This window comes from Trachypithecus francoisi, unplaced genomic scaffold, assembly GCF_009764315.1.
Source record: "Trachypithecus francoisi isolate TF-2019V2 unplaced genomic scaffold, Tfra_2.0 Lachesis_group20, whole genome shotgun sequence".
In the NCBI taxonomy this organism is placed as follows: Eukaryota; Metazoa; Chordata; class Mammalia; order Primates; family Cercopithecidae; genus Trachypithecus; species Trachypithecus francoisi.
This window is the reverse complement of record NW_022681466.1, coordinates 23262585-23287370: the sequence shown is the minus strand read 5'-3', so window position 1 is coordinate 23287370 and position 24786 is coordinate 23262585. Positions and strand designations below refer to the sequence as shown.

The 24786-nt window shown below is 43.7% G+C and overlaps 1 long non-coding RNA gene across 1 annotated transcript; it reads right to left on the bottom strand.

Moving 5' to 3' along the window:
- Positions 1–4911: 4911 nt before the first annotated feature.
- LOC117067170 lies at positions 4912–24562 on the bottom strand. The gene is made up of 3 exons (XR_004430643.1): positions 24461–24562; positions 23918–24021; positions 4912–6267 (listed from the first exon to the last, which is right to left on the bottom strand). It is a non-coding gene; the product is annotated as an uncharacterized LOC117067170 (long non-coding RNA).
- Positions 24563–24786: the final 224 nt, after the last annotated feature.

The following is a 24786-nucleotide window of genomic DNA, read 5'->3' as shown; positions in this document are numbered from 1 at the left end:
AAGGCCCAGCTCTGGGAGTGCTGGGGTGCCCTCGCGGCTGGAACCGGCGGGTGGACGCTCATCGCGCAGGCAGGAGCCTAGGGAGCTGGGGGTCACAGCGCGTCCCCCTCCTGGAACCTCGAGACCTGAGTGACTGCCTTGGCCACCCAGGGTGACGTTGTATCACCTCCTTCGCTCACCTGGCTTTTGACCAGAGAAAGGGGACAGAGTTGAGGGTTTTCCCTGCCCTGGGCCCCGACGCCGAGCATCTCCTGGGTTTTTCCTTGCCGCGCAGCCCCCCACCGTGTTTGAGACTTGAGGCTCGGGGCCTGCCCTTCCTGTCCTGTCTAGGGTGCTGGCCACCTGGAGCAGGTGGGGGGGCGTTTCTAGGGCTGGATTCGAGTCTTGTATGGGGTAGATGGACCAACTCTAGACCAAAGGCCACTTGCTGGGGCTGAGGGGACGCTGTGGCAGTGCCACCAAATACAGCTGCTTCTTGCCCCTCCTGGCTGCTCCCATCCAGATGGGTCCAGAGAGGTTGTCCCTGCAGAAGGAGCTCACTAAGGACTCTTTACCCCTTCCCTCCTTGTTCAGAACTGAGAGAGAGAGAGAGAGATGGGGGAGGGGGGGGTAATTCTCTAGCATCCTATGCAGGGCTCAGCATTTCATTCTTTAAGATAAAAACAAGGCAGACAGGCTTGTTAGCAATTCAAATATATTGATTTAGGTGGGAAGAGTTTTTTTTTTTTTTAATTTCAATAATATTTAGAAAGTAACAACATGCTTTCAAGAGTAAGGATTGATGTCAGGTCCTTTATCTTATTCTCTCCAAATCAAAAATCCCCATTTGCAATGGAAAGGATCTAACTCTTAAGTTTCCTGTGAAAAGGGAGGGAGGGAGGGAAGGAGGGAGAGAAGGAGGAGGGTGGAGAGGGTGAGTTGACTGAGCTGACCACTGTTCAGGGTGAGAAGCCTGTAGCCAGTTGCCTGTAGAGTGAAGGCAGTTGAGTCTGACAGGAGTAGGCAACTCTCATTTACAATGGATAAATAACTTTCTAGTGCATCCTTGGGTCATCTGAACTTCAGTTTGACCCTTTGAGGTGGACCTGGATGCTAGTGCTATTCTCATTTTCAGATTAGAAAGAGGGAACTTGAGGTCAGGCTTAGTGGCTCACGCCTGTAATCCCAACACTTTGGGAGGCCGAGGTGGGTGGATCACCTGAGGCCAGGAGTTCAAGATCAGCCTGGTCAACATTGCAAAACCCCATCTTTAGAAAAAATACAAAAATTAGCCAGGCATCTGACACACACTTGTGATCCCAGCTACACGGGAGGCTGAGGCATGAGAATGGCTTGAACCCAGGAGATGGAGGTTGCAGTAAACTGAGATAATACCACTGCACTCTAGTTTGGGTGGCAGAGGAAGACCCTGAAGAAGGAAGGAAGGAAGGAAAGAGGGAAAGAAGGAAGGAAGGAAGGAAAGAGGGAAAGAAGGAAGGAAGGAAGGAAGGAAGGAAGGAAGGAAGGAAGGAAGGAAGGAAAGAAGGAAGGAAGGAAAGAAGGCAAAAACCCATCTCTACTAAAAATACAAAAAATTAGCTGGGCATGGTGGCGCATCCCTGTAGTCCCACCAGGGGCTGAGTGGGGAGGATCTCTTGAGCCTGGAAGGTTGAGGCCGCAGTAAGCCCTGATTATGTCACTGAATTCCAGCCTGGACAACAGAGTAAGACCCTGTCTAAAAAACAAACAAACAAAAAACAAACAAACAAACAAACAAAACATGATAGACCAATTGAAAAGTTTACAGTTTCAGGTTCCACATTGCAATTAACCTTTAAGAAACTACATTTGTCCAGTTTTGGTGTGTAATCTAAGAAAAATATCCACAATTATTTGAAAAGGCTATTAAGATAGTCTTCCTTTTTTCAACTACATAACTATGTGAAGACAGACTTTTTTCATATATTTCAACCAAAACAACCTATCTCAACACATTGAAGGTAAATAGAAGCAGGTATGAGAACGCAGCTATCTTCTACTCAGCCCCAGACATTTAACAGACAACAAAAATGCAAAACAATGTCACTCTTCTCACTAATTCTTTTGTTTTGGAAAATACAATTATTTTTCAACTGTTACTTATGCTAATATGTACAGCATATGGTTTATTAATGCTATTTTAAATGAATTAATACATATTTTTAAAATTTCTGTTTTACTTTCTAACATGATAAATGTCAATAGATATTGAACATAAGCACACAAGAACAAAAACAAAATACATAAACAAGAGCTATTTGGGGCTATTTCAGTAATTGTTAAGAGTCTAAAGGGGTTTTGAGGCCAAAATGTTTGAGAATCATGGAGCTATCTATGAAGAAAATATCAACTTTTTTCTCTTTTTAAAACTGAGCTATAATTCATATACCATAAAATTCACCATTTAAAAATATATGACTCACTGTTTTTCAGCAGATTCGCAAGGCTGTTCAACCATCAGTACTATCCAATTCCAGAACCTGTGCCTGTGTGCAGTCATTTCTCATTGCTCCCTACTTCTAGCCTCTGACAACCACAAATCTCAGTGCATGTGCCTATCTGAACATTTAATATAAATGGAATCATATAATATGTGGCCTTTTGTGACTGGCTTCTTTCACTTAGCATAATGCTTACAAGGTTCATCCATGCTGTAGCTTGTATCAGTACTTCATTCCTTTTTATGGTAGAATAATATTCCACTGCATGGACAGACCACATTTTGTTTGTCCACTCATTGATTGATAAACACCTGGGTTGTTCCCTGATATGGTTTGGCTCTGTGTCCCCACCCAAACCTCACCTTGAATTGTATTAATCCCCACACGTCAAGGGTGGGACCAGGTAGAGGTAGTTGGATCATGGGGATGGTTTCCCCCATGCTGTTCTCATGATAATGAGTGAGTCTCAGGAGATCTGATGGTTTTATAAGCATCTGGCATTTCCCCTGCTTGCACTCACTCCCGTCCTGCAGCCCTGTGAAGAAGGTGCCTGTTTCTCCTTTGCCTCCTGCTATGATTGTAAGTTTCCTGAGGCCTCCCCAGCAAAGTGGAACTGTGAATCAATTAAAACCCTTTCCTGTATAAATTACCCAGTCTCAGGGTAGATGGAGTTTCGCTCTTGTTGCCGAGGCTGGAGTGTAGTGGTGCAATCTTGGCTCATTGCAACCTCCACCTTCCGGGTTCAAGCAGTTCTCTTGTCTCAGTCTCCCTAGTAGCTGGGATTACAGGCGCCTGCCACCACACCGGCTAATTTTTCTATTTTTAGTAGAAGCGGGGTTTCACCATGTTGGCCAGGTTGGTCTCGAACTCTTGACCTCAAGTGATCCACGTGCCTCGGCTTCCCAAAGTGCTGGGATTACAGGCATGAGCCACCATGCCTGGCCAATGCTGAGTATCTTATCATGTGCTTCTTTGCATTTGTATATTTTCTTTGGAGAAACGCTTATTCCAGTCATTTGCCCAAATTTAAATTGGGTTATTTGTCTTTTTATTATTAAATTATAAAAGCTCTTATAGGCTGGACGAGGTGGCTCACTCTAATTCCAACACTTTGGATGGCAGAGGCGGGAGGATTGCTTGAGGCCAGGAGTTCAAGACCAGCCTGGGCAACGTAGTGAGATCTGGTCTATACAAAAAAAATTTAAAAAGTTATCCAAGTATGGTGGTGCACATCTACAGTCCCAGCTACTTGGGAGGCTGAGGTGAGAGGATTGCTTGAGCCCGGGAGGTGGAAGCTGCAGTGAGCTATGATGATGCCACTGCACTGTAGGCTGCATGACAGAGCAAGACCCTGTCTTAACAACAACAGAAAAACAGCTCTTCTATCTTCTAGACACAAGATCCTTTCCAGATCTATGATTTGCAAAGATTTTTTCCCATTCTGTGATTTATCTTTTAACTTTGATAGGGCCTTGACACTCAAATTTTTAATTTTGATGAAGTCTAATTGATCTATTTTTTCTTCAGTTGATTGTGCTTTTGGTGTTGTATGCAAGAAACCATTGCTTAATCCAAGGTAATAGAGGTTTACCCTACGTTTTTTAAAAGAGTTTTATAGCTATAGCTTTTTTGACAGAGTTTTGCTCTTGTAGCCCAGGCTGGAGTGTAGTGGCACCATCTCGGCTCACTGCAACCTCTGCCTCCCGGGTTCAAGCGATTCTCTTGTGTCAGCCTCCTGAATAGTTGGGATTACAGGCATGCACCACTGTGCCCGGCTAATTTTTTGTATTTTGAGTAGAGACAGGGTTTCACCATGTTGGCCAGGCTAGTCTCGAACTCCTGACCTCAGGGGATCCGCCCACCTTGACCTCCCAAAGTGCTAGGATTACAAGCGTGAGCCACTGCACCCGGCCTAGTTTTAGTTCTTATCTTTAGGTCTTTGATTAGTTTTGAGTTAATTTTTGTAGATGATAAAAGATAGGAGTCCAAATTCATTCTTTTGCATGTGGCTATCCAGATGTCCCAGCATTATTTGTGGGGAAAAAAATTATTTCCTCATTTAATTATCTTGATACCTTGACCATAAACATACAGGTTTATTTCTGGACTCTCAATTCTATTCCACTGATGTACATGTTGATCCCTGTGCCAGTACCACATTGTTTTATTACTGTAGCTTTTGAAATTGGAAAGTGTAAGTTCTCCAACTTTTTTTTTTTTTTTAAGACAAGATCTTGCTCTTTTGCCTAGGCTGGAGTGCAGTGGCACTATCTTGGCTCACTGCAGCCTCAGTCTCCCTGGGCTCAGGTGATCCTCCCACCTCAGCCTCCTGAGTAGCTGGGACCACAGGCGAGCACCACCACACCAGGCTAATTTTTGTATTTTTTTTTTGTAGAAACTTTCTTTTTGTAGAAATTTTTTGTATTTTTACCATGTTGCCCAGACTGGTCTCGAACTCCTGAGCTCAAGCAATCCACACGCCTTGGCCTCCCAAAATGCTGGGATTACAGGCATGAGCCACTGCACTAGGCCAAGTTTTCCAACCTTGTTCTTTTTCAAGATTTTTGCGGCTGGATAATATCAACTTTAATCTTCTTTTCATGCCAGGTGATGAGTACATGGGTGTTTGTTATATCATTCTCTTCACTTTTCAGTACTAACAATGTACTAATAGAAAGGATGACATCTAAGTGTATAGCAATTAAACAACTTAAATGAGTTAATAAATGTAAAACACAGAAAAGTATCTGGCCCCCTCCATACTGTTAGTTGCTGTTGTTGTTATTCTTTTAAGTGAAAATTTTTAAAAGAATCTTTTGCTACTAGACTATCTGGGTTCAAATACTGGTCCTGTCACTCCCTGATGATGTGATCTTGGGCCCGTTATCAAACCTTGCCAAGTTCTAATCTGTAGAATGTGGATAATAACCTTAGTCTCAGAGAGTTGTTGCAGGGATTAAATGAGATAAAGACACAATTAAATCAGATAATGGAGATCATAGGAGATGCTTGAACCCAGTAGGTGCTAAACTATTATTTGCCTTCCTGTAAGTTTGCAGGGAGCGATCAACTTAGTGAAAAGCCTAGAAATCATTCCACAGGAAGGACATGAAAGAAATGGAGCATGAAGCTGTTTTTAAATATCCAAAAGCCAGATGTGGAAGATCTTTTCTGTGTACTCCAGAGAGTGCCAGGGCTCCTGAATTTCAGGAAGCCATTCTGGCCAGTCCTCCCCAGCCCCCATTCTTCTGGGAGCGCCCTTAATGCTCTGTGGTCATCGTGCCAGCACTCCCCAATTTGGAATTATAATTATTTAGGTCTCAGACACCCCCATTGGTTGGTCCCATTCCATAAATATTTACAAAGCGCTTACTATCTGCCAGACACTATGTGTGCTAGACCCTGGGACTCCTGGGTGAATGAGACACTGCTCGTATTCTCCAAGTCGCAGTCCAGCAGAACTCCAATTGGTGAAAGTTTGGAGGAGCCACATTTCTGCTCCATGTAGCCGCTTGCAGTCTCCTCCTCCTTCCGTAAAAGCCTTTAGTTTCAGAACCAAGGGAGCAGATACTTCTCCCCAGTAAATTACCAGACCCAAAGAGAAAGTTTCAGGACCAGCTGTCCAAGCGCTTTCTGGCAGAGGTCCCAGGCCTGGAAACACGCGGCTTTCTGAGCGAGGAGCACCCTCTAGTGTCTGTCCAGGGTAAGGCGGGTCCAACGTAAAACCTTTCAAACATCCCTATTTATTGCGAAGAATTTCTTTGCTTAGTTGAGTGCTGCTCATGGTTAAGCTGCTTTCAGGTCTCCGCTGTAAGACAACAACATTGACAGTTTAAAAAATAATAAATACCATAGTTGCCAACATCTTTTGAGCACTTACTATGTGCCAGGCCCTGTGTTAATTGTCTTACATGGCTTACCCAGGAGGCAGGTACTATTAGGATGATGATGTTCCAGTTATTGATGAAGAAACTGAGGCAAGTGGGGCAGCCAGCTCAAGCGGTCAGACTCCATAACCATGCGCTTAATTTTTTGGTTTACTGTCAAAGAGAAGCAACAACCAGGGGCAATACCGAGATAGTTCTAGTCAAATTTCTCCTGGTTATTTGGGCGAATTGTAATTTAGCTAAATCCAGCAGATTTATGTCAAAATATCAAATATGGAATGATGACGAGCCTCTCTCATGTTCATACTGAAGGTAGTAGCAAGAAAAAAATCTAGACTAGGGTTTTCAAACTGTGGGTTGTAACTCGTTGATGAGTTGGGTAAACAATTTAGTGGATTTTTACTAGCACTTTAGAAATTGAAATAGCTGGGCGAGGTCTGCAATCCCAGAACTTTGGGAGGAGGCCAAGGTGGGCAGATTGCTTGAGCTTAAGAGTTCAAGACCAGCCTGGGCAACGTGGAGAAGCACCATCTCTAAAAAAAAAAAAAAACCGGGCATGGTGGCGTGTGCCTGTAGTCCCAGCTACTTGGGGGGCTGAGGGGGAAGGATGCTTGAGCCCAGGAAGTTAAGGCTTCAGTGAGTCGAGTTTGCACCACTGCACTCCAGCTTGGGTGACAAAGAATGACCCTGAAAAAAAAAAGAGAAAGGAAGAAAGAGAGAGAGAGAGAGAAAGAAAGAGAGAGAGAGAGAGAGAAAGAGAAAGAGAGAGAAAGAAAGAAGGAAAGAGAAAAGAAAGAAAGAAAGAAAGAAAAGAAACTGAAATACAGCCATGTGCCATTTAGCAAGAGGGAAACATTCTGAGAAATGCATTGCTAGGTGACTTTATCGTTGTGATAACATCAGAGTATACTTACACAAACCTAGATGGTATAACCCACTACACACCTAAGTTATATGGTATAGCCTTTCGCTCTAGGCTACAAACTCATCCAGCATGTTGAGTACTGTATACTGAATGCTCTAGGCAACTATAACATAGTGGTGTTTGTGTATCTAAACATAGAAATGGTACAGTGAAAATATGGTATTATAATCTTTTTTTTTTTTTTTTGAGATGGAGTTTTGCTCTTGTTGCCCAGCCTGGAGTACAATGGTGGGTTCCCTGCAACCTCCACCTCCTGGGTTCAAGCGATTCTCCTGCCTCAGCCTCCCGAGTAGCTGGGATGACAGGCACATGCCACCAAGCCCAGCTAATTTTTGTATTTTTAGTAGAGATAGGGTTTCTCCACATTGGCCAGACTGGTCTTGAACTCCTGACCTCAGGTTATCCCCCTGCCTAGGCTTCCCAAAGTGCTGGGATTACAGGCGTGAGCCACTGTGCCTGGCCTGGTATTATAGCCTTATAGGATGACTACCGTATATGTGGTTCATTGCTGACCCAAACATTGTTATGTATCACATGACAGCATAACAAATCAGGACTATACTAGCATGTATAATGAGGCAGTACATATTCTCCCGCCCCACCTGCCGCTCTCTCTCCACACACACGTGATACATGATATATATTTAAGTGACTCAAATCTTCCATCCAGAAACCTTTCAAGAAGGTTCCACCAGGCAGCCCACTCCTATCCTGAGGTTACTGATTGCCTTAGGCAGTTTGAGCTGCCATAGCAAAAGTACCCTAGACTGGGCAGCTTAAACCACAAACACTTCTCAGAGTTCTAGAGGCTGAGAAGGGCAAGGTGAAGGCGCTGGCAGATTTGGTGTCTGGCGAAGGCCTGCTTCCTGGGTTGTAGATGGTCATCTTCTCAGTATCCTCACATGGCAGATGGGTGAGGGAGCTCTCTGGAGTCTCTTTTATAAGGGCTCTAATCCCATTCACGAAGGCTTATGACTTAATTACCTCTCAAAGGCCTCACCTCCAAATACCATCACACTGGAGATTCTATTTCAACATATACATTTTGGAGACAGATAAATGTTTGGTCTACAACACGATGAAGCACTACATCGCTTGCATCTTCTCTTTCAGCCAGGGTGAGAAGCAGCTTTCCCACCCAGCACAGTGCTGTGGATGTGTGGATGCTTTGTTGATTGGGTTGGAGGCATGCTGGGCCCCTGTCCTGTCACTCTCCTCTGTCCCAGCACACAGCAGCTCCCCAGTTGCTCCACTGATCCACCATCATTTCTCCATAATTCTGTATGCACTCCTTGTCCACACATATATGAGCCTTTACTTATCCTTTAATATCCACTTGACCAGGTAAACTTATCATGATGAATGTAAAATATTCATAAAATGGTAGAAAAAAGTGAGCATGTGTGATTATGTGCTTTTTTCTGTGGTGAGGGTCTGTAGCTTAGGTAAGAGTCTCAAAGGAGTCTGTGACCCCCAAAATATTAAGATATTAAGAATTAACCACTACATTTGTCTGGAAGCCCCGCAGGGTCAGGATCTATCTCTCTTATTAATCTGTTATTTCTCTGTCATGGGTTTCTAGCTGACAAACACATAGTAGATATTCGAACACCGCTAGTCCCTAAACACTTCTGCCTACTTCTGCTGTCACCACCTTTATTCAAGTCACTATTTGTCCACTTTGACTACAACGGCGGCTTCCTAAATGGTCTCTATTTCTGCCTTTGCCCCCTAGAAGCCATCATTCATACAACAATGTGTTCTTTAAAATCAGATCATGCCACCCTCTTGCTTAAAACCTTTCAGTGACCTCCCATTACACTTGGAATAAAATCCAAACTTCTCACTCTGATGTCCCAGGTCCGGCAACATCTGGCTTCTACCTGGCTCTCTAATCTCATCCTACACCACTCTCCTCTCTTCCTCTGCTCTGGCCACATCTAGCCAAGTTCCTATTCCTCCAGTGTCCCAAGCTCTTTCTTCCCTGGCTTGGTAAAAGGTTGTTGGGAAAATCTTCCAGAGACAGAATCACCTTCAAACCAATTAAATATACACTTAAGTAGGTAAAGCAGGAGAATTGCTTGAACTCAGGAGGTGGAAGTTGCAGTAGCCGAGATCATGCCACTGCACTCCAGCCTGGGCAACAGAGCTAGACTCTGTCTCAAAAATATATAATAATAATAATAATAATAATAAAGCTAGATACATCTAAAAGTTTGAATTATAGAGCCATTTCAGTACTTCATTTGAAATATTAAGTACATGGTTGGATTTTAGCCATGTATTTTATTTATTTATGTTTTTTTGAGACAGAGTCTTGCTCTGCTGCCCAGCTACAGTGCAGTGGTGTGATCTCGGCTCACTGCAAGCTCCACTTCCTAGGTTCAAGTGATTCTTTTTTTTTTTTTTTTTTTTTGAGGCGCAGTCTCGCTCTGTCGCCCGGACTGGAGTGCAGTGGCCGGATCTCAGCTCACTGCAAGCTCCGCCTCCCGGGTTTACGCCATTCTCCTGCCTCAGCCTCCGAGTAGCTGGGACTACAGGCGCCCGCCACCTCGCCCGGCTAGTTTTTGTATTTTTAGTAGAGACGGGGTTTCACTGTGTTAGCCAGGATGGTCTCGATCTCCTGACCTTGTGATCCGCCCGTCTCGGCCTCCCAAAGTGCTGGGATTACAGGCTTGAGCCACCGCGCCCGGCCGGTTCAAGTGATTCTTGTGCCTCAGCCTCCAGAGTAGCTGGGACTACAGGTACACACCACCGTGCCCGGCTCATTTCTGTATTTTTAGTAGAGATGGGGTTTCATCATGTTGCCCAGACTGGTCTGGAAGTCCTGGCTTCAAGCAATCCACCTGCCTTGGCTTCCCAAAGTGTTAGGATTACAGGCATGAGCCATTGCACCTGGCCTAGCCATGTATTTTAAAGGGATCACTGTGGGGCTTCCACTTCAGCGCATGAAGGATAAACTGTTGTAGAGATTGCTTCCTCCACCACACACACCCAAAACTAGTAAATTAAACAAAATATATGGAACAACTGTTTTCACTCATTGGACAGCAGGCAGTGCAAGACTAAGATCTCTGAGAAAAGAAAAATAAGTTCAGCCTCACCAGAGCCCCAGCTTACTACAAGGAGGCAGTGAAGAGAGTGCTACATGGAGTACCCAAACAAAGCCCCGTGGTCTCACTGAGTTTAGGAGACAGGGTTTAGAGTTCAAGGACGTGAAGGCAGCTAGAATTTGTGGGAGAGAGTGCCAGAGAAGCAAGAGCTGCATGAGGGGAGAGAGAGAGAAAGTGACAAAGTCTCATAGATCATTAGAGATTCCCGCAAGTCTTTGGGGACTGATCTACACAGGTGTGGGGTGAAATTCCAGACGGTTAGAAAAAGTAAAATCAGAAAGCAGAAGACCGAACAAGTGTTGGGTCTTGTATGCCCAGGGCTGGGCATAGTTTGTGTTTCCACCAACCAGAGTGAACAGACCTCATAACACACACGTATTGGGTAGAGTCTTCAGGAGGATAGAGACTTAGTGGGGCTAAATTATTAATAGCTCTAGAATAGAGGCCAACCTGGGCTTTTCCTAACAAAGCTTAATAGCAAGACTTAAAAGAAGAAAACAAATCACAAGTAACTTAATTATATGCCAGGACAAAATTCAAAACTCTGTTTTTTGTTTGAGTGTTTGTTTTTTCTGTTTTGTTTTGTTTTGTTTTGTTTTGAGACAGAGTCTCACTCTGTCACCCAAGTTGGAGTGCAGTGGCATGATCTCGGCTCACTGCAACCTCTGCTTCCTAAGTAACTGGGACCACAGACGTATGCCACCATGCCCAGCTAATTTTTGTATTTTTCTCCAGTACTCTTTAAAAGAATACAACAATATCTTGTACTCAACAACCCAAAATACACAATATTCAGCATCCAATGAAAAATTGCCAAGTAGTCAAACAGGAAAAAATTACCCATAACCAGCAGATAAATGAAGCAATAGAAACAGACCACAAAATTCAGAGATGATGACATTAGTAGGCAAGGACCTTAAAATAGCCATTATAAATCTCATAAATTATGCCCAAGGGTATAAAGAAAAACATAAATATGATGAAGAGAGAAAAGAAATAGATTTTTAAAGTACCCAAAATGGAACTTCAAGAGATGAAAAGCATATGATCTAAAAATGAAAGATGCACAGGAGGAATTAACAGCAGATTATACACTGCAGAAGCACTGCATAAGAAAAGATTGGTGAATTTAAAAATATAGCAATAAAAACTATTGAAAATAAAGCACAAAAAATCCACAAAAATAACAGAGCAACAATGACTTATAAGATAGTATCAAAACCAAGACACGTCATAATCAAATTATTGAAAATGTTGACTGGGCACGTGGCTCAAGCCTGTAATCCCAGCACTTTGGGAGGCCAAAGTAGGTGGATCACTTGAGAACAGGAATTCGAGAGTAGCCCAGCCAACATAGCAAAACCTTGTCTCTAGTAAAAATACAAAAATTAGGCGTAGTGGTGCCAGCCTGTAGTCCCAGCTACTCAGGAGGCTGAGGCAGGAGAATTGCTTGAATCTGGGAGGCGGAGGTTGAAGTGAGCTAAGATTGCGCCACTGCACTGCACTCCAGCTTGGGCAACAGAGTGAGACTCCGTCTTAAAAAAATAAGTAAATAAAAACAAATAAAATAGGCTGGGCATGGTAGCCCATGCCTGTAATTTCAGCACTTTGGGAGGCCGAGGCAGGCAGATTACATCAAGTCAGGAGTTTGAGACCAGCCTGGCCAACATGGCAAAACCCCATCTCCATTAAAAATACAAAAACTAGGCTGAGTGAGTTGGCTCACACCTGTAATGCCAGCACTTTGGGAGGCTGAAGTGGGTGGATCATCTGAGGTCAGGAGTTAGAGACCAGGCTGGCCAACATAGTGAAATCCTGTCTCTACTAAAAATACACAAATTAGCCAGGTGTGGTGGCAGGTGCCCATAATCCCACCTACTCAGGAGGCTGAGGCTGGAGAATCACTTGAACCCAGGAGGCGGAGGTTGCAGTGAGCTGAGACTGCACCATTGCACTCCAGCCTGGGTGACAAGAGCGAAACTCTGTCTAAAAAAAAAATGCAAAAATTAGCCGAGCATGGTGGCACATGCTTGTAATCCCAGCTACTCCGGAGGCTGAGACAGGAAAATTCCTTGAACTCAGGAGACGGAGGTTGCAGTGAGCCAAGATCACACCACTGCACTCCAGCCTGGGCAACAGAGTGAGATTCCATCTAAAAATAAATAAATAAATACATATTAATAAAAATTAATAAAGAAAATCTTAGAATACCTAGAAAAAAATGAACACATTACCTAGAAGAGCAAAGAAGACAAATACAATGGACTTCTTGTCATACACTATGCATACCAGAAGATAATGGAATAACATCTTTAAAGTGCTAAAATAAAAACTATTAACTTAAAAATTTTTCCATCTTTAAACTATGAACATGAGAGACCTATTAGCATCCTATATCTCATAATGTCATGAACTGAGATGGGTACAGCATCACATCTGTGGTTTTCATGCCAAGAGGTATGCTTATATTTAGTTATGAGGGACATCAAATTCAAATTGAGACGAATTTTACAAAATAATTGACCAGTGTAATAAATTACTTGATTCCATTTTTGATGTTCGACTGCTGAGTTTTCAAGTCCACAGCCCCACTCCTCCTTTCCCTTTTACCCAAAACCTGGGCAAGCCAATAATAAAGCTGGGCATGGTGGCTCACGCCTATAATCCCAGCACTTTGGGAGGCCAAGGTGGATGGATCACCTGAGGCCAGGAGTTTGAGACCAGCCTGGCCAACATGGTGAAACCCTATCTCTACTAAAAATACAAAATTAGCTGGGCATGGTGGCGCATGCCTGTAATCCCAGCTACTTGGGAGGCTAAGGCACAAGAATTGCTTGAATTTAGGAGGCGGAGGTTGCAATGAACCGAGATTACACCATTGCACTCCAGCCTGGGCAACAGGGTGAGACTCTGTCTCCAAAATAATAACAATAATAATGATAATAATAATAATGCCAGGGTACTCTCCTCCTTTAATGCCAGGGTACTCTCCTGTCTTGCACCAGTAGGGAAATTCAAACCACAAAACCCTGGCCTGTGCATCAGAACCCTCACCCCGGCTTTACTCCCTAACAATAAAACCCAGAGCCACTTGCCTCTCCTTGTTCTCAAGCTGTTTTTAGGCCTGCTTAAGAGCCTAACCTGTTCTGCACAGAAAACCTCATAACACGAGTAATAAGCTTTTCCAAACCCTCCGTATGTGTGTAAGTGGCATCACCAATCTTGACGTCTAAACCAAATCTGGGGTAGAGATTTGATCCCTTCCCCTGTGGGGCAATCACAAGACAGCTGGCACAGAGAACAGCGTGCCTTAGATGATAGCCACTCACCATCAGGGGTCTCTCTCCTCTCGCTTTGGCTTGCTATTGATTCTGTTGCCTACTGGCAAACTCACACTTTGAGCTGTGCTGCTTTGTTCCACATTTGCTGAGTACTACTAAATCTCTGTTATGGATGTAACTGACCTGAATTGAAAGTTTCTGTAATTGGCATTTTGAGACAGAAGTATAAAATTGAGGATGTCCTTAAAGTGGCCCTAAAATGTGAGCCCCGTCTGGGCCTATCTGTGCATCTCAGATTGAATCATATGTCTTGATTCTGGCATAAACCATGGCTGACACTAGACTCAAGGGCATGACACTTATTATTTTGTGACTATTGGTTGTGTGTCCCAACTAGGCATTAGCCTATGTTCTATAGAGTGTGCAGGAGAAAGGCTGATACCCTGTGCAATATACAGGGCCATCTGGTGGTTGCTCTGGTGAGGAAGCACAGTCACCAGGATTAAAGATAAAAACACTCAATAGCACTCCATGGCATGAACCCTTATAAAAACTAGGCCAGAATGCATTACTCCATCTCTCTTAAAGGGTCAGAGGACACCATCATCACCCTACCAGATAACTATAAAACAGACCCAGAAAGAAGCTGGGTTTGATTAAGTGCTGCAGCTTATCAACCTATCAAGGGATTCATTCAAATCCAACTCAAGGCTGGGTGCAGTGGTTCACGCCTGTAGCTCTAATGCTTTGGGAGGCTGAAGTGGGAGAATTGCTTGAGCCTAGGAGTTCAAGATCAGCCTGGGAAACATAGTAAGACCTCGTCTAGGCCGGGCGTAGGGGCTCACCCCTGTAATCCCAGCACGTTGGGAGGCTGAGGCAGGTGGTTCACGAGGTCAAAAGATTGAGACCATGCTGGCCAACGTGGAGAAACCCCATCTCTACTAAAAATACAAAAATTAGCTAGGTGTGGTGGTGCGCACCTGTAGTCCCAGCTACTCGGGAGGCTGAGCCAGTAGACTCACTGAACCCAGGAGATGGAGGTTGTAGTGAGCTGAGATTGTGTCACTGCACTCCAGCCTGGCAACAGAGCGAGACTTTGTAAACAAACAAACAAACAAAAAACACCTCATCTATATAAAAAGATTTAAAATTAGCCAGGTATGGTGGCATGTACCTGTAGTCCCAGCTACTTGTGGGGGCTGAGGTGGGAAGATTGCTTGAGGTTGAGGCTGCAGTGAGCCATGATTGTGCCACTGCACTCCAGCCTGGGTGACAGAGTAAGACCTTGCCATTAAAAAAAATCCAGGGGTTGGGTGCAGTGGCTCATGCCTGTACCTGTAATCCCAACACTTGGGAGGCCGAGGCGGGCAGATCACTTGAGGTCAGCAGGTTGAGACCAGCCTGGCCAACATGGTGAAACCCCATCTCTACCAAAAATACAAAATTAGCCAGATGTGGGGGCGTGCCCCTGTAGTCTCAGCTACTTGGGAGGCTGAGGCATGAGAATCACTTGAACCCAGTAGCAGAGGTTGCACTGAGCTGAGATTGTGCCTCTGCACTCCAGCCTGGGCAACAGAGTAAGACCCTGTCTCAAAAAAAAAAAAAAAATCCACCAGTCTGGGCAACACAGCAAAATCCTATCTCTACAAAAAATACAGAAATCAGCTGGGTGGGCCGGGCGCGGTGGCTCAAGCCTGTAATCCCAGCACTTTGGGAGGCCGAGGCGGGCGGATCACGAGGTCAGGAGATCGAGACCATCCTGGCTAACACTGTGAAACCCCGTCTCTATTAAAAAATACAAAAACTAGCCGGGCGAGGTGGCGGGCGCCTGTAGTCCCAGCTACTCGGAGGCTGAGGCAGGAGAATGGCGGTAAACCTGGGAGGCGGAGCTTGCAGTGAGCTGAGATCTGGCCACTGCACTCCAGCCCGGGCGACAGAGCGAGACTCCATCTCAAAAAAAAAAAAAAAAAAAAAAAAGAAATCAGCTGGGTGTGGTGTTGGGTGCCTATAGTCCCAGCTACTCTGGAGGATGAGCTGGTAGGGTCACTTGAGCTGATTAAGTTGAGGCTTCAGTGAGCTGACATCACACCACTGCACTCCAATCTGGGAGAGAGAGTGAGACTGTCTAAAAAAAAAAAAAAAAATCCAGTTTAAGTCCAGGGTCCCTAAATCAAATAAAATAACAATTGCCATGAAAGTGGCTTCCGTGAAAGTGGCCCCTTACCCTGAGGGTACTGATTTGTGACTCTCCAGAAGAATAAACATAAATATGAGCAGAGAAGAGAAGCTCCCTCCTCCTGAAGTACATCCAGTAACTCCCCCAGACACACACACACACACACACACAACTTAACAGAGGTTAATGATTTAACCCAATTGCAAACCTAAAATTTACTCTAAAACCTATACAATAAAAAAGATACTTAAAGGAGGAAGGGGAGGGTCTCTTTGGCTTTTGCACTTGTACAACATAAATTCTAAATTAACTTTAGGCCAGGTGCAGTGGCTCATGCCTATAATCCCAACCCTTTCGGAGGCCACGGTGGGTGAATTACCTGAGGTCAGGAGTTCGAGACCAGCCTGGCTAACATGGTGAAACCCCGTGTCTACTTAAAAAAATACAAAACTTGGCCAGACGCTGTGACTCACACCTATAATCCCAACACTTTGGGAGGCCATGACAGGTGGATTACCTGAGGTCAGGAGTTCGAGACCAGCCTGGCCAACATGGTGAAACCCTGTCTCTACTAAAAAAATACAAAACTTGGCTGGGCACGGTGGCTCACGCCTGTAATTCCAGCACTTTGGGATGCCGAGGCAGGCAGATCACGAGGTCAGGAGATCGAGACTATCCTGGATAACACAAAAAAATTAGCCAGGCGTGGTGGCACGCACCTGTAGTCCCAGCTACTCAGGAGGCTGAAGCAGGAGAATCGCTTGAACCCAGGAGGCGGAGGTTGCAGTGAGCCGAGATCGTGCCACTGCACTCCAGCCTGGGCGACAGAGCAAGACTCCGTCTCAAAAAAAAAAAAAAAAAAAAAAGAACTATTGATTTGCCTAAATTCCCCATATTCATAGTGCCTGTTGCCCTAAAATATTCTACAATGGGCATGTACTCTGGCCTAGTCAGTACTAAACAAGAGCAAAATTAAGTTTTTGGCAATTACAACTGGCTTAACAAAAGGAGAACCTGAGCCTTTATCGTAACCTATTAAAACTGTTCACACAGACCAACATAGATTAAACTAGGTATCCTGAGAGTGACTCTGTATAAAAAACAAATAAATAAAATGAACTAGGACCTTTTAGAGACAGGGTCTCACTCTGTGGCCCAGGCTGGAGTGCAGTGGTGCAATCTCGGCTCACTGCAGCTTCCCCTTCCCAGGTTCAGGTCATCCTGCCACCTCAGCCTCCCAAGTAGCTAGGACTACAAGCACATGCCACTTGGCTCGGCTAATTTTTGTTTGTTTGTTTGTAGAGATGGTTTTTCCCCCATGTTTCCCAGGCTAGTCTCAAACTCCTGGATGCAAGCAATCTACCCGCCTCAGCCTCCTAAAGTGCTGGGATTACAGGTGTGAGCCACCGCACCCAGCCATAAGCTCAAAACTCATTACATAAGACCTATTTAGAGAAGGGTGATTGTCCCCAGTTGTTCTCCACTCCAAATTGTCCTGGTCTTACTAGAATGAATGAAGGATGCCTAATGGTGGATTACCACAATAATAATGCTGCAGTTCCACTTAATGAGTTCCTGGCAATCCTGAAACCCTTGAAATCTTTAGGCTAATACATGTCTTTTGCATGTTAATGAAATGATTAGCTGGGAGTGCTAGATAGCTTCAAGATGGGAGCTGATGATCAGAAAGACCAAGGCATTAAAAGGTTGGAACTTTCAGGCTCATCTCAGACCTATGGGGCGGGGAGAGGGCTGGAGATTGAATCAGTCACCAATGGCCAATGATTTAATCAATCACGTCTATGTAATGAAACCTCCATAAGTCCCCTCTACCCTATAGGGTTCTGTGAACATGTGGAAGTCCTGGGAAAGTGAAGCACTCAGGGCATGGAAACTCTGGGTGTACCCTCCCCGACCCCCGCTCAATATCCTGCCCCCGGCATCTCTTCCATCTGGTTGTTCCTGAGTTGCATCCTTTATAATAAGCCAGTAAATGTAAGTAAAGTATTTTCCCGAGTTCTGTGAGCTATTCCAGTAAATTATGGAACCTGAGGAGGGGGTCATGAGAACATCCGATTTTTAACTGGTCAGTCAGAAGTGCAGGAGGCCTGGGACTTGCGATTGGTCTCTAAAGATGGGGCAATTTCATGGGAACTGATGCTAACTCCAGGTAGATAGTATCAGAATGAAACAGAATTGCTGGACACCCAGCTGGTATTCAGAGACTTGGAAAATTGGTTGGTGTATTAGGCTGTTTTCATGCTGCTGATAAAGATATACCTGAGACTGGGAAGAAAAGAGGTATAATGGACTTACAATTCCACATGGCTGGAGAGGCCTCACAATCATGGCAGAAGGCAAGGAGGAACAAGTCACATCTTACATGGATGGCAGCAGGCAAGAGAAAGAGAGCTTGTGCAGGGAAACGCCCATTTTTAAAACCATTAGATCTTGTGAGACTTATTCACTATCCTGAGAATAGCACAGGAAAGACCCACCCCCATGTTTCAATTACTTCCCACCAGTTTCCTCCCATGACACGTGGGAATTGTGGGAGTTACAATTCAGGATGAGATTTGGGTGGAGACACAGTCAAACCATATCAGTTGGTATAGGGGAAAAAAACCCATACATTTAGTGTCAGAAGATGTTGTGAGTAAAAAACAGGCCAGCTTCTATATTACTAAAACTACTGCCTCCCTCCAATCAGCAACTGACAAATACTTTGCTAACATATATTTGGGCTAATATGTTCCTTAAGTTCCCATTTCAACCAGCTTGTCCATTGCATGGACACAATATACTTTTATCTAGCTACCCATGGGACCCCCAACAGACCTGCCATTGCTCACAGTCTTTACAAACAAAATCTTAACTGCATCCAACTGTCTCCAGAAACACAAGTATGATGTTAGATTGATGACATCCTTCTCAGAGGAAATTAATTTTTTAAAAAGACAGGATCTTACTACGTTGCCCAGACTGGAGCACGGTAGCTATTCGCAAGCACAGTCATAGCACACTGCAGCCTCAAACTCCTGGGCTCAAACGATCTTCCCCTCTCAGCCTCCTGAAGTAGCTGGGTGCAATGGAAATTCATTTGACACACTAATTTAAGGCATACAAACATTAAAAAGGGAGCTCATAAAAAAGGATGGGTCATTTCTTCCACACAAAGTACAAGGTAAAAGCACAGGTATACCTCAGTAAAATATCTCGGTATTATATGGTAAACAGAGCTGTTGATCCCTGACATTGTCAAGAAATCTCTGTTGATCCTCTTAGCACCCACAATGCTAAAAGCCCAGTATCTTTTAGAACTTTGGGGGTCCTGAAGCAACATATTCCTCCTTTACACATTTTACTTAAGGCATTTTTTTTTTTTTTTTTTGAGTCAGAATCTCCCTCTGCCACCACGGCTGGACTGCAGTGGCATGATCTTGGCTCGCTGCAACCTCCACTTCTCAGGTTCAAGCGATTCTCCTGCCTCTGCCTCCCAAGAAGCTGGGATAACACGCACCCACCACCAGGCTCAGCTAATTTTTTTTGTATTTTTTTAGTAGAAATGGAGTTTCAGCATGTTGGCCAGGCTGGTCTCGAACTCCTGACCTCAAGTGATTCACCCGCTTCGGCCTCCCAAAGTGCTGGGATTACAGGTGTGAGCCATCACACCCGGCCCTACTTAAGCCCATTTTTGCTGTTCCTTACAAATCTGTTCACCTGAATGGGGTCTGCTATAACAAAAGGCTTAGAACCTGTTCAGATTGCAAAAGGACAGACCCTACTGTTAGTGCTCCCCAGAAATTCCTTCACTGTAGAGGCTTTAGCAACCTCCTCTCATACTTCCATAGTCTTTGGTTCACTTGTGATGGCCATAAATTGCGGGTTTCTGATGAGAGAAATCGCCTTCCTCAGCCCAATGCTATACATCATTAGAGTGACAATTGCTGACTGCATACTGGACTCTTCCAAAAAAGGAGGCTCTTACAGGCCTTGAGACCATGGCACACTAGCTGCCCGCTATGCCTTGGGCCATGGAAGCCACACCTCCAAAGCTTGGCATGGCTATTGAGGCTTCCTTGCTAAAATGAAAATAGTATCTATAGTATGGAGCCAAATCTGGATTCTGTAGCATATCCCACCTGCAGGATGCCATGGGCTCCCTTGTCCTCAGTTCCTGACCAGATACCACAGTGCTGAAGGAGGTCATTCCTTTCTCAGACCCTTTGGCTTCTTGGGGATCCCTTGGGATCAACTAAGTGAACAGCAAAGAGAATTCGTATACTTTTAAAATGGCAGTGCTACCGTCATATCTGATTCTACGTTTTCCATCCTTAACAGACATCCCTGATAAAAGACAGGACCCAAGGATCCACACAATTTGCCAAACTTCAAGCAGTCATCTTAGCAACAAAGCATGCCCTGGCCAAAAAGCGACCCCATCTTAACATTTTTCAGACCCTTAGGCCATTGCCAATTACCTGGCTATCTGGTCCGACTAATGGCAATAACAGTTCTTTATCCAAAGTCATCCCCTTTGGGGTAAAGAACTCTGGAAATGTCTTGCTTGAAGATACCCAGAAATATAAATCAAGGTCAGATATATCTCTGCACATACTCAAGCCACAATACAAGGCCTCGCCAAGACACTCCTTATCCCCTTCAGAGTTCCACAAATCTTGAGAGTGACCAAGGCATTCATTTCACTTCTCAAAATACATAACATTGGGTTCTTTAATAACAAGGAATTCAACAGAAATTATCCCTGCCTTACTGGCCTCAGGCTGCAGATGTCATAGAGTACCATCATAGCATACTTAAACAAGTTTAAATTTAATTAAATAAAACAGGACACATTTCAGCAATCCATTAAACATCAGGGGTGAATTGTAACAGAATCTGATTCTATATTTGATGTTTGACCACTGACAGTTTTGAAGCCCCACAACTCCTCCTTAATCTTTGCCTTCCATTTGGTAGACAAAAAAGCCTAGGTGTTTCCTCCCTTGGCTCCAGCAGGTAAGTTCAAACACTGACTTGTGCATGGGAAAACCATGACCTATCCCCAGCCCTTAACCCCAATAAGACCCAAGGCAACTTGCCCCTCCCTTGTTCTCAAGCCATTTGGGGGCCTTCTGGGGAGTCTGTTGTGCTCTGCCCAGAATGTCTCAAGCCCTCTTTGTGTATATGTGGCATCATCAGTCTCCACATTCAAACCACATTTGGGTAGAGGAGCTGATCTTTGCTCTGCAGGGCAATCATAAACAACCGGCACAAGTGTCAAGAAAGGAAGCCTGAGGAACTATCCCAGATTAAAGGAGACTAAGAAGAAAAGACAATTAAAGGCAACAAGCAACCCTGGACTGAATACTGGTCAAGAAAAGGGGCAATAATAGGACAATGGACAAAACTGGAATAAGGTCTCCAGGTGAATTAATAGTATTGTATCAATGTCAATCTTCTGGTTTGGATGGCAGTTTTGTTGATGTTACCGTATGAAGAAATTGGGAGATAGGTTTATGGAAATTTTTTGTGCAATTTTGTAATTCTTCATAAGTATAATATTATTGCAAATTGTAAAGTTTTAAAATGTTTTAACTTTAAATGACTTTTCTGGACAAAAGCTGAAAGAAACTGTCACCAGCATACCTGTGGTATACAAATGTTAAAGAAAATATATCAGGAAGAAGGAAAGTTATAAAGATGGATATTTGGGTCTACACAAAGATATAAAGAGCACCAGGAATGGCAAATATGCACATAAATATAAAACACCTTATTTCATTTTAATATGTTTTAAAGACAATTTACTATTTAAGCAAAACATAATAGCAATGTACTGTAGGGCTCATAGTTATAGACAAATTATACGTCAGCAATAGCCACAAAAGAGGAGGAAATAGAAGTATACTATCGTATCGCTATACATGAGGTAATATTCTTTTTATTTATTTTCTAAATTTTTTTAGAGACAAGCTCTTGTTCTGTCACCCAGGCTGGAGAGCAGTGATGTGATCACAGCTCACTGCAGCCTCAAACTTCAGGGCTCAAGCAATCCTGCCCACTTAGCCTCCTGAGTAGCTGGGACTATAGGCACACAGCACTACGCCCAGATAAGTGATATAATATTCTTTGTAGATAGACTGTGATAAGTTAAAGATGCAAATTGTACATCTCAGATGTGATGGTTAATTTTATGTGTCAACTTGCCTAGGCCATGGGGTGCCAGATATTCAGTTAAACATTATTCTGGGTATGTCTACAAGGGTGTTTCTGCATGACATTATTTGAATCAATAGACTGAGTAAAGCACATTGCTCTCCCTAATGTGGATGGACCACATCCAGTCAGTTGAAGAACTGACAGGAACAAAAAGGCACTCCTGCCAGAAGAGGAAGGCTCTCCCTGCCTGACTGTTTTTGAGCTGGAACACTGATCTTCTCCAGCCTTTGGACTCAGATTCAGACTGGAGTTATGCCACTGATGCTCCTAGGTCCTCAACTTGTCAACTGCAGATCTTGGGACTTCTCAGCCTCCATAATCATGCAAGCCAATTCCTTATAATAAATCCTCCTCTGTGTATCTATGTATCTATGTATCTATGTATCTATCTATCTATCTATCTATCTATCTATCTATCTATCTATCCATCTCCTATAGGTTTTGTTTTTCTTGAAAAATCTGACGAATACATTAAAATAACAGTAACCACTAAAATTTAAACAAAAAAGTAGAGTTAATAAGCCAACAGTCAGTTGAAATGAAAGAAATCCTGGCCAGGCCCGGTGGCTCACACCTGTAATCCCAGCACTTTGGGAGTTCAAGGTTGGCGGATCACCTGAGGTCAGGAGTTCGAGACCAGCCTAGCCAATGGTCTCGATAGAGATAGATAGACCAATCTACCGTCTTGCTATCTGCTTTTTATTTATACTCTCTGTTATTTGTTCCCCTTTTCCTCTTTTTCTGCCTTTTTTTAGATTGAATATGTTTTAGGATTTCTTTTTTGTTGTTGTTGTTTGTTTTTGAGACAGAGTTTCTTTCTTGTTCCCCAGGCTAGAGTGCAATGGCACAATCTTGGCTCACTGCAACCTCCGCCTTCTGGGTTCAAGCGATTCTCCTGTCTCAGCCTCCTGAGTAGCTGGAATTACAGGCGCATGTCACCACACCCGGCTAATTTTTGTATTTTCAGTAGAGACGGGGTTTCACAGTGTTAGCCAGGATGGTCTCGATCTCCTGACCTCGTGATCCGCCTGTCTCGGCCTCCCAAAGTGCTGGGATTACAGGCTTGAGCCACCGCGCCCGGCCTTTTTTTTTTTTTTTTTTGAGACAGGATCTCTGCTGCCCAGGTTGGAGTGCAGTGGTGGTGATCATGGCTCACTGCAACCTTTGCCTCCCAGGTTCAAGAGATTCTTATGTCTCAGCCTCCTCAGTGGCTGGGATTACAGGCACACGCCATCATGCCAGGTTATTTTTTTATTTTTATTTTTTGAGACACAGTCTTGCTCTGTTGCCCAGGTTGGAGTGCAATGGCGCCATCTCGGCTCACTGCAACCTCCGCCTCCCTGGTTCAAGCGATTCTCCTGCCTCAGTCTCCAGAGTAACTGGGATTGCAGGCATGCACCACCACGCCCGGCTAATTTTTGTATTTTTAGTAGAGATGGAGTTTCACCATGTTGGCCAGGCTGGTCTCGAACTGCTGACCTCAAGTGATCACCCGCCTCGACCTCCTAAAGTGCTGTGATTACAGGCGTGAGCCACCACGTCTGGCCTAACTTTTATATTTTTAGTAGAGGTGGGGTTTTGCAATGTTGGCCAATCTGTCTCAAACTCCTGGACTGAAAAGATCTGCCCACCTCGGCCTCCCAAAGTGCTGGAATTACAGGCGTGAGCCACCACGCCTGTAATTCCAGCACCTCCTAGGAGCCAAGGGAAGAAACACCTATTTTATACATATAAAATAGAAAACAAGTTACACTTTAGAACAAGGACTACAGCCATGGATAAAGAAGAACATTACATAATGACAAAGGGGTCATTTCACTAAGAAAATATATAAATCCTAAACGTGGTACGTACCTAAAATTAGAGCTTCAAGAATACATGAAGCACCAAAAATGATAGTATTGAAAGGAGAAATCCACAAATTATAGTTGAATATTTCAACACTCCTCACTTGGTAACTGATAAAAGAAGTAAAAAGAAAATCAGTAAGTATACAGACGATTTGAACAACATTAAATACTTTGACCTTATTGATCTTTACAGATATTCCACTCAGTGATAGCGAAGTCCACATTCATTTCAAGTGCACATGGTGCATTCACCAAAATAGACCATAATCTGAGCCATAAATTAATTCTCAATAAAAATTGAAAAGGATTGAAATTATACAAATTATGTTCCCTGACCAGAACAGAAGTAAACTGAAAATTAATAACAACAATAGCCAAAACTTCTGGAAATGAAACAACAAAATCTTAACCCGTAGATTAAACAAGAAAGCATGAAGAAAATTAGAAAATATTTTGAACTAAAGGAAATTGAACAATACCACATGTCACAAAGTGTGAATGCAGTTAAGGAAGTGCTCACAGGGACATTATAGCATTAAATACTTACATTACAAGAGAAGAAAGGTCTAACAGCAACACTTTAAGCTTGCACCTTAAGAAGTTAGGAAAAAATAAAAGAGCAAATTAAACCCAAAGTAAGCAGAAGGAAGGAAATAACATAGATGGGTGAAAATCACTGAAATAGAAACTGTAAGCAATAGAGAAAATGAAACCAGCCAGTTTTAAAAACAGCCAGTTTTTAAAAAGGCAGACTGATCAAGAAAAAAAGAGAAAACACAAATTACCATTATCAGGAATGAATGAACATCACTACAGATCATACAGACATTAAAAGAATACTAAGGAAATATTCAGAACAACTATATGCAAAGA